The sequence below is a fragment of the Zingiber officinale genome, chromosome 6B, assembly GCF_018446385.1.
Source record: "Zingiber officinale cultivar Zhangliang chromosome 6B, Zo_v1.1, whole genome shotgun sequence".
Taxonomy (NCBI): domain Eukaryota; kingdom Viridiplantae; phylum Streptophyta; class Magnoliopsida; order Zingiberales; family Zingiberaceae; genus Zingiber; species Zingiber officinale.
Genome location: NC_055996.1, coordinates 12077082 through 12088026, shown reverse-complemented (window position 1 = coordinate 12088026; position 10945 = coordinate 12077082).

Sequence of the window (10945 nt, the reverse complement as noted above, 5' to 3'; positions counted from 1 at the left end):
TATATATATGAATATATGATAAATGAGTCTTTTAACGAATATCTTCGAGAGCCTCTTAACTAGCACGTTCACAAGCCCCTAAAGGAACATTTCACGAGCTCACGAACCAAATATTGTTAAGCTCGAGCTCGGCTCGATAATGCTTTCGAACTCAAAGTTAGGCTCAAGCTCGACTCGTTAAATTAATCGAACAATCTCAAACGATTTTTTTTTTAAGATCTGAATAGCTCATGAGCGAGGTCATAAATTGGGTAAGGGTGTGCCAAACCCATGTAATAGTGTAATGCTCTCGAGAATCCCAACAGCAAGCTATTACAATGAACTCTCCCTATAAAAAAATATTTTAATATCATACTTGATCTTAGCTAAAAAATCGATATTTTCTAACATTGTCGACCCAAAGTATTTATAAAAGATTTTCTACTCACAGTGTTGTCAATTCTAAGACGTGGGACTAAAGAAAATTCTAGATTTTTAATTGATTAATAAAAAAAATTCAATAATATGTCATGGCTGAGTCTCCCACTCTAAATTCCTGATTAATGAGAAAATTTCTAATAATACATCGTAACTGAGTCTCAAACTTCATATCACTGATTGATTAATGAAAAAAATTTAATAATATATCACAACTGAGTCTTGAACTCTAGATATCTGATTGATGCGTTTGTGAAAATTAATAATAAACTTTGGAATTATTTTCAGTGTAAAAAGAAAAAAAGATATTAACGTAATTTTATTTTATATTTTACCAAAATTAATGAGTAAAAGGGACAAATTCTTACTAAAACAGTAAAATTATATTCATCGTCAATTAAACCTTATTTAGAAATAGAGCAAAAATTAAAGAACCTTTTCGTACAAAGGATATCCAATTCGACTCATTTTGATAGTGGAAGACCTTCGGTGTAGTTTTTTTTTTTTAGTAAATTTGGAGCACCGTTTATGCATATTTCATCTATACTCGGATGTAATGTTATCAAATAGGTTAATTCATGGTGGTGGGACAGGCCGACCGACTAAAAATCCAAGGCAAGTCACGTCCATGAACTCATTGAGTTTTAAATTTTAGTTTTATATTTTAAAAGAATATTTTTTCGACCCACGAATCAATCAAGCTCACAACGGCCTAATCCGTATGGGTTGCAGACCGATGAGTCAATCCACTTAAACCTATCTTAAAATAGATGGATAACAATCTATTTAAATTATTTGATGAAATATACTAATCCGATTGACCATCCAAATTGATGACGATTCTCTCAAATATTTTATCATTATCTGAGAAGGTTTTTATAATATTATTTAAATATAGATATGTTATATTAACGATCCCTAGTGTCGGTTCTACGGATATGGAGGGAGGTACTGTTGGTGCAGGAAGCATTCGACGATCGAACCTGTGTTTTGATTATATCAAAGGGTCCAAAGTTAAGTTGTTTTGTTATTTAATGTGTTTGAATAAGTTTGCAGGAAAGTCCTAAGTGTACTTAGGCAAAAATTCCTAGTTGCGGTTAGGCAGGTGAAAAACCCTAGGGGGTGGTAACCCTAGGTCCTAGGCGATGGTAACCCTAGGCGGGAAGTCTTAGCGGGTCGAGAGCTTCAGGCAAAAGTCCTAGAGTCGAGGACTCTAAGTGGAAAGTCCTGGTGTCGCGAACCAGATGAAAGACTGGCGGGTCGTGGAGCAGATGTCTAGTGGAAAGTCCTGGAGCTTCAGGCGCTGAGCAAAAGTCCAGTTGGTCTGGAGGATCAACTAGCAACAGGTAAATTCTCCTGAGTGGAGTAGGTGAAGACGTGTTCCTCGGTGAGAGAACAGTAGGCGTCGGTTCGACCTAAGAGTTCCAGTTAAAAATTCGAAATCAGAACCAGACAGTCCGGTGACTGTCAAATTATTATGTTTAACTTATTTTGTTGTGCTAAACTCTGTCTTGCAGGAGGTGTTTTATATTTTGGACTAACCCATCTTGCAGGGGGTGAAAAAGCAACAAAAGCCTCGGATGAACAGTCCTGAGGTACCCTCCATGGAGCTTGGAGGCGCCTCAGGTCATTGGTTGATGACCTCCACACAGCATGGCAGAAGGCGCCCTCATGGAGCTTGAGAGTGCCCTGGATGCTAAGAAGAGGGTGCCCTCATGGAGCTTGAGGGCACCCTGGACGCAGGTGGAGAGCGCCCTCCATGCGGTTGGAGGTGCCCTCAAGCAGATAAGCTGCGAAGTGGTCAGAGCTCATCCACGCTACGGATTCAGTACGGATGAGGGTGGCCTCCATGGTGTTTGAGGCGCCCTCAACGGGCTTTATAAGGTATCTTCGAGCAGCAGCAAGACACAACAACGAAATCACAATCTGTCTTCTCCGTGCTACTCAAAAGATAATCCAGAAAAGCTATAGTAAGACCCCGACGACCAGGAGTTTCAAACTTATTATTTTTTTGTTGTCGGTATCTACTTTATTACTGCTTTAATTGTATTTCAAATTGTAATATTCCCATGCTTATAGTGATTGCCCAAATTAAATGCTCAACGAGCGTGGGCATTGGAGTAGGAGTCGCCCCAGGTTCCAAATCAAGTAAATCTTAGAGTTCGTGTGTTTGTTTGTTTATTATTTCCGTTGCATTTTACTTTGAGTTTTCTGAAACGAAAGTGAAAGTCACGAGCGCTATTCACCCCCCCCCTCTAGAGCTTTTGATCCAACAATTGGTATCAGAGCGGGATCGCTCTGAATCGGTACAACTACCGTTCGAGCAATTTTTGCTTTCTTCGTCCGTTTTTTCAAAAAATAAAACCTTACGTCTTTCATTTTTTTCCCTCCAAAACTGTTTTTAAAAATTCATTTTCATCTTTTCACTATTGGTCGGTATTAGCGAAATATCGCATTTTCAAAAATTTGTAATAATATATATATTTTTTATTATTTTATTATTTTCTTTTTTAAAAAAAATTATAAATTGCTATATTTTCTTCTCGTACTATTAATTCAAGACCAAGTCTTGGGATATTTGATTTTTTTTTTTTTTTTGTGCGAGAGTTTTCTCCTAAATAGCCCATCAAAAAGGCTACAGCACAGATTGCCCGCCGCTCTTCTCCAGAGAAGATTTCGGATACTGTAAAGATCATATGGAGCACCAACTGAAAACCCAAGTGGAGATATGGACCATAGTTCAGATCAGATTTATACCCACCACCAAAGGAGGTGTGCACATCGACTATGGCAGGTGGGATGCACAAACAAGAAGAAAATTTGAGACAAATACAAAAGCAACATGGACTCTACAAGTGGAGGAGCAAGTGTCATCCCTACACATGAAGGTATAAATATTTCAAATAAAAATAAACAACATATCATATGTTTTGAATGTAGGGAACATGGGCACTACAAGAGCAAGTGCCCTAAATTGGCCAAGAAGAAGGGTCAAGTAGCACCAAAGGGCAAGGAGAAGCCCAAAGAGACCGCTCCCGGAACAAAGAAGAGCAAGGAGCACATTGTGTGCTTCTCTTGTAATAAAAGGGACACTATCGGAGTCAATGTCCCAAGGGGAAGAAAGCGGTCAAGGCTCAGGGAGGAAGCAAAACTCAAGGGGGAGCCTCCAAGGTAAAACGCAAGGTATCATTTGTTGAACCTACCCCTTTAAATAATGGTAAAAAACATGCTACTTTTAATTTATATCATTTTAATGCTATTTACCATAAAAATAGGGAGCATGATAGCATTAAAGAAAAACATATGGCTCTCCATACTAAGACTATCACACCTAGGGTTAGGAAGGTAGGTAAAAGTTTAGGCATTAATGCTAAGGACCATAATTATAAGCCTAAAAATAAAAATGCTCAAGGATTCAAGGAAAAATCAAAATCTAGAGATTTATGGGAAGAAAATCAAGTCTTGAGGTCAATGCTTGATAAAATGGAAAAGATCCTAAAAAGGATGGAAAGTATCCTAAAAGGGCAAAAAGAGCAAAACCTAAGTTTAGCACAACAAGGGTCATCCAAGGGTCATAGAGGTTTGAGATACAAACCTAAAACTAAAAAGGAGGTGTCTTCTTACTATATGGTTCCATATAATTATGGAACCAACCCTAGGTCGAATGGTCAAGTCAAAAATACAAGGGAAGTTATCCCTAGAAGTATTTTTGCAACAACAAACATGACTAAAACTTCTAAGAAGTCCAAGAAAGTCACTAAGAAGGTCACAAGGGAGGAAATCCCTAGAGTTGATCTAGAAAAAGTGACCAAGGCTTCTAAGAAGCCTAACAAGGTCACTAGGAAGGTATCTAGGGGAGTTATCCCTAGTGAATACCTAGAGCATCCAAGGAGCTCCAATAGGTTTTGGGTGCCTATGAGCATTTTCTCTACCCCTTAGATGGGATAAAGGGTGTCAACTCCGATTAGAAGGGCAGTTAACCCAACCTTGATGAAGTTGACACTCTAAGAGCATTTTCAAGGTTATTGTTAACCTTTGAAAATGATAAGGATTATTGGTTTACTCTTGGGAAGAGTAAGATGTGTCAAAATGTGAGAAGTTTGATTTTAATTTAAATTGGCACAATGTATGAAAGCAAAGGAAATGTCAAGTTGGGTTTTGGCATTTTTTTGGGAAGTAATGGCCAATCTAGGTTTTAAATTTAAGTTAGCTAAGGTTTAAGGATACTTAGATAGATAGTTTAAGTACTTTATTTATGCTAATTTACCATGCTTTGTTTGCCCATCATATGTCATAACATCATATTTTGCATTCATGTTTTATCATGAAAAATATAAAAATATCATGCCATGTCATACATGCATCATGTAATTATAGGAAATTTTCGTTTGAAAATTATTTATTTTTGATGTATGCCATAATACATCATGCATTATTTTAATTCCTTGCAAACTAAGGACAAATGACATTCATTAACAAGTAATATCCTTGGTGGATGTTCCTAATCTCAAAATGCCTAGATAGATATGCATGATCCCTAGATTAGTCCAAAACCAAAGTTTACATCTCACTAAGAACTATAAGGTGACTTGTATGTGGTTTCGTACACATTAAATACAAGTGAGATGTTAGGATGATAAACAAAACTCAAGATGTTGATCTAGTGCATTCTTTTGAGTTTTAAGTTCATCAAAGCACATAGCTATGTGTTTTCCAATCATTGGGAAAGCTAATGTACAAGTCATGTGCATTGAGGCCAAAGAACATGATTGGATATTGGTTTTGAAAATGATTTTAAAATGCTTTTGGAAAACCTTGGTGAAGACTATCTTTTGATAGTAATCATCATTTGATCCGGCAGTAAGAATGGGAGTCCCCATTTAGTAGAGTCAACGCCACGTGGAGGTCGAAAGGTAAAAGGCCAACCAGAAGCTTGGCTGAGCGGATAATGATGGTGACGACCGGCTGAAGCTTCCGAGCGGAAGCAATACACCCCGACGGGAAGTTGGGGTTCCGACGCTCATGATGAACAGTATAGTAGTGCCGAGCGGATGGCCCGCTCGCCCGAAGGAATAAAGTATCAACACTGCGAACAGTCCAGAGCACATGACCAGGAATACCCCGAACGGACGTATACTTTAGTCCGGTCGGACGTGATGGGACTGCCGAGCGGCATGCCGCTCGGTGCGGAAACAGAAGGGCTAGAATGACAAGACAGAAGATTATGCTGTCTCATCAGAAGATTATGCTATCTCATCAGAATATTATGCGGTCACATCAGAGACGTGCGCGGACTGTAGCAGTAAGGGGTCAGGCAAGCTCCTCTGACAAGCCCATACTGGGTATGGGCTGAGGACACGTGTGTGTCTCGGTGTATGTGCATCAGCCTCCTCAGAGCTCTATATAAGAGCCCGCAGACTTCGCCGGAGGTATGAAAACTCTGATCTTCGGAGCTATTTCATCGTCTTCTTCTTGCCTGACTTGAGCGTCGGAGGGTCGTCGCCGGGGACCCCTCCCCGGCCCGACTTCTGTGCAGGTTCGCCGGAGGTCTGTGCAGCTGGTCGGAGATAGAGGAGAGTGCCACGTGCCCAGCGTCCTTCGATTCAGCGACTCGGACAGGATCATCATTGAAAAGTTAGACACAAACTAGAAGAAAACACTAAAGTTTTTACAAGTTTTCAAGTTTGTGTCAATCTTGAAAAATAGAAAGTATTTTCATATAAAACTATTTTTTCTTGATAATATATATCCTAAATAATGTATACATAAATTTTCATGATTTTTGAAAATTTGTAGAATTTTCTAGGAGTTTCTGAAGTTGACTGAAATGGAATTTCAGCAACTTCAGACCTTCAATCGATCACCCGATCGATTGAGAGTGAGCTTCTCGCGAACAGAAGCTCACTGGATCGATCCACCGATCGATCCACACTAGCTGAATCGATTAGTGGATCAATTCAAGCAGTTTCAATCGATTAGGACCCAACTCCAATCTATTGGGAATGCTGGGAAAGCTTGATTTCAACATTTTGAACCACCTTTAGTCTAGGCAATCATTCCTTACCCCTCAAAACATATTTGTATACATTTAGGGAGAGTTTTCATGATGAAAACAAGGACGGATTGTCTAAGGGAGACTAAGAAGAGGCTTAGGTTGAGGTTTGGTTTCAATATTGAATTTTTGAACCTCAAAACTTCTAAATTTGGGTACACCTTAGAAGGTGGTTAACCTTCTTTAGCGAATATGCTCAAGGTTGGGCATTTAAATGTAATAGAGAATGGATATCTTCATTATTCAAGTGGTGTATGCTCACGGATGAGCATTTGATGACAATGAAGGGTATGAGACCTTCATTTGAATCGTGTGTGAATATATCAAGTGGTATATGCTCAAGGATGAGCGTTCAGAATAATGAAGGGTATGAGACCTTTGTTATTATGTTGTGAACAAAGAATGAAGTTGTAAACAACGTTGGGTAACTCTTCAAGGGGAGAGTTTTTGATGTGTGCCAATAGAGGGGAATGTGTGGTTAAGTTAGACCTTCATTACCTGAAGAGGGAGTTTGCCCTCTGGAATGAAGGAAACCATCATTCATATATTGGCAAAAAGGGAGTTGAGGCTATGGGATTAGCCTAACTTAAAGGTATTGTCAAACATCAAAAAGGGGGAGATTGTTGGTGCAATATTCCCTAGGGTCAAGGTTGACCATGTTGACTAAGCTTGAGTTGGCTCAAGCTCGAGTCTTGATGTTTGGATTTCGATGTTTGACAATACATGTAGACAACACATGGAGATTACAGGTGCGATGGTTCATGTGGAGAGATTGTGAATGAGAGTCAAGTAGGTCAAAAGATTGACTGATACTTGACTAGAAAGTCCTGGTAAGTGAAGCCAAACAGTTGTGGAAAATCCTGGTGAGTGAAGCCAGGTGAAAGTCCTAGTGAGTGAAGCTAGGCAGATGGAAAGTCCTAGTGAGTGAAGCTAGGCAGTTGTGGAAAATCCTGGTGAGTGAAGCCAGGTGAAAGTCCTAGTGAGTGAAACTAGGCGGAAGGAAAGTCCTAGTGAGTGAAGCTAGGCAGATGAGAAGTCCTAGTGAGTGAAGCTAGGCAGAAGGAAAGTCCTGGTGAGTGAAGCCAGGCAGACGTGAAGTCCTAGTGAGTGAAGCTAGACAGAAGGGAAGTCCTGATGAGTGAAGCCAGGCAAGGAAAATCCAGATGGATCAAGGTTGATCGGACATCTGGTGTTGGGAAGTCCAAGTAGGTCAAAGGGATTGACCGGATACTTGGCACGAGGAAATCCAAATGGGGCAAGGTTGACCAGACATCTGGTGGAAGTCCAAGTGGGTCAAAGGGATTGACCAGACACTTGGTAAGGGAGTCCTAGCAGGTCAAGGATGACCAGATGCTAGGCATGATGTACCAACAATTCATGGTTGACCGAACGTTGGTTTAGGGGACTTTGGACTTGATTTTGGGCAAAAACAAGGAGCTGGATCGATCAGCCGATCGATTGGCTAATGCCCAATCGATCGGTTGATCGATTGGTGAGTCTCCACGACAAAGGCTTCCCCAATCGATCAGCCGATCGATTGGGGAGAATTGTCGATCGCACAGAATGCCTCCCAATCGATCGGCTGATCGATTGGGAGCTGCGATTTTGGCTGATCGATTGGGGAGAATTGTCGATCGCATAGAATGCCTCCCAATCGATCGGCTAGGGATGGCAATTTTCCCCACGGGTTTGGGGCCCCGCGGGGAAAACCCGAAATGAGGATGGGGATCCCCGATTTTTCGGGGATGGGGCGGGTTTGGGGCGGGTATGGGAATACTATCCCCATCCCCGAACCCGCCCCGAATACTTGTGATGATGGGAGATGCAATGATGTAATTTTGCCAATTCTTGTCAACATACTTTCTTCAAACTTGTGTGTTCATGAAAAAGAACTATAGTTATACAATATCCCTCTTGAAGGAGGCCACAGTGAAGGTCAGATGGAGTATATATTGTTAACTACGACAAAATTACTTTGGACCTCTAACACACAAGTTTCGACTAATGACATGGGGCGGGGATGGGGAATCCCCGAACCCGTGGGTTCGGGTTCGGGGAATCCCCGAACACGAAAAAATAAGAACGGGGCGGGGATGGGAATGGCAAACCCGCCCCCGCCCCGCCCCATTGCCATCCCTACGATCGGCCGATCGATTGGGAGCTGCGATTTTGGCTGATCGATTGGGGAGAATTGTCGATTGTATAGAATGCCTCCCAATCGATCGATCGATTGATTGGGAGCCTCCAATCGATTGGGAGCTGTGATTTTGCGCAATAAGCCCTGGATTGATCAGCCGATCAATCCAGGCAATTCCCAGGAGCACAGAGGCGCTCTGGATCGATCGGCCGATCGATCCAAAGCCTCCCCAATTGATTGAGAGCAATCCAATCGATTGGGATTCGACCGTTGGCGTCATATTTAGCTGTTGGCGAGCGTTTCTGTCGACAGAACTCTCGGCTTTCTTCTCCAGCGACAACAGTGACCATAGAGCTTCTCCACAGTCACTCTCATGCCAGATCTTGAAGATTCTTGGAGGCATTTCCAAGTCAAGAGGCAAATCTACAGCAAGAAGAAGAAGCTAGGGTTAGGGTTTCTTGTGTAAACCGTGTAAGCTTTCCCTTGTATTTGCTTCTCTTTGTTTCTTGTTGTATTGAAAGTATTGTAGGGCTTCTTCGCCTTTGGTAGTTACCGAAAAGGAGCGTTTACATAGTGGAGGGTGCGTGAGTGTGTGGATCCTTGGACTAGTCACCTCTTCTTGAGGTGGATACCGAGTAAATCCCTAGTGTTAGCATTGCGTGTTTGTTTCTTTGTATTTTCCGCTGCATTTCATCACAAGAAGCAAGCAACGACGAGCACAAGATCGTGCCGAGCTATTCACCTCCCCCCCTCTAGCTACATTTCGGTCCCAGCATAATGATTAGATAAGCACCTATGTGTAATTTACACTTGACTAGTTAACCTTAAGGATTTCAAAAAGAAAATTAAATATCCAATTTCTTTGAAAGACTTTGTCTAGAAGTGGTGGATGATCTCATACCCAAGAAGGCCTAGTGCCTTGCCACAGTCTGGAAGCCAATCATTAAAATATATTTAATTGACTAATTGAAAAACCTTAGTCGAACTCAAATGTAAAATAATCCCTAGATGATAACCTAAATTAAAGATTAATTTAACCATCTCACAAAACTATTAAGGTTCTTTGAGTGATAACCTAGAAAAGGGTGACATGGACATATGTTTATAATAGTTAACTAAATCCACATTAATTAATTCAACTTAATTAATTTTGAAAAATTAATTTTAAAAGATTAATTATTTCAAATTCTAATTATTTTCAAAATTCTAATTAATTCCAAAACGTTTCAAAATGTTAATTATTTTTAAATCATAATTAAATTATAATTATTTTTAGATTATGATTAATTTCAAAATCATTATTTTCAAAATTATAATTTCAAAATCATAATGAATTTTGAAAACATAATTATTTGATTATTGACTTTCAATTAATAAATTTTCAAAATCTTAATTATTTCTTAATGATAATTAATTTTTAAATCATATTTAATTTTTCAAAATCTTAATGATAGTTAATATGTAAGATTATAATTTCAAACATTAATATATTTTTAAAATCTCTAAAAATTTAAATATTTACTCATATTTTAAATTCAAACTCATTGAAAATTCAAACTTATATTTTAAATCTAAATTTTAATAAAGTTAACTTCGTCTCACACACACTCATAAGCTGAACATGCTTGATAACCTAGAATGTGTGACATGAAAAATTAGGAAAATAAATAATAATTTTTTTGTTTTTATACACATGCTTTGACTCTAGAACCCTCAAATATTCTTAGCATTAATTAAGGGGGAGTGCAAAGAAATTTAAAGACTTTAATTTTTATTGTTTTTAAAGTTAAAAAGTTCAAAATATTTCTGAAAAAGGAAGTTTTTTTTAACTAAGTATTTGCTAAAGGTTTTTTTTATCAAAATAGTTTTAAAGTTAAGTTTTTATCAAAATTTCTTAAGTACTCCTAATTAAGTTTTTAAATTTATCAAAGTCTTTTTTTTTAAAAAAAAAAAGCTTTTATCAAAGTACTAAATAAGTTTTTAACTTATTTTGAAAACTAAACTTTTTATGAAAGTCTTTTTAAAAACTAAATTTTGAAAGCTAAGTACTAAATTTATCAAAGTCTTTTTAAAAACTAAGTTTTTAATTAACTTATTTTGAAAACTAAACTTTTTATCAGAGGCTTTTTTAAGCTAAGTTTTGAAAGTACTAAATTTATCAACGCATTTTTTTTAATCTAAGTATTTTCAAAACAAAAAATTTAGCTAAATCTTCTTTGGAAAAGTTATGGCAGTTTCAAAACTTACGTTTATCTAAGTTTTTTTTTTTGAAAAAGCTAAGTATTTTCAAAAATTCTCTACTTTAGCTAAGTTTTTAAAAGAAATTATTTTCAATACTA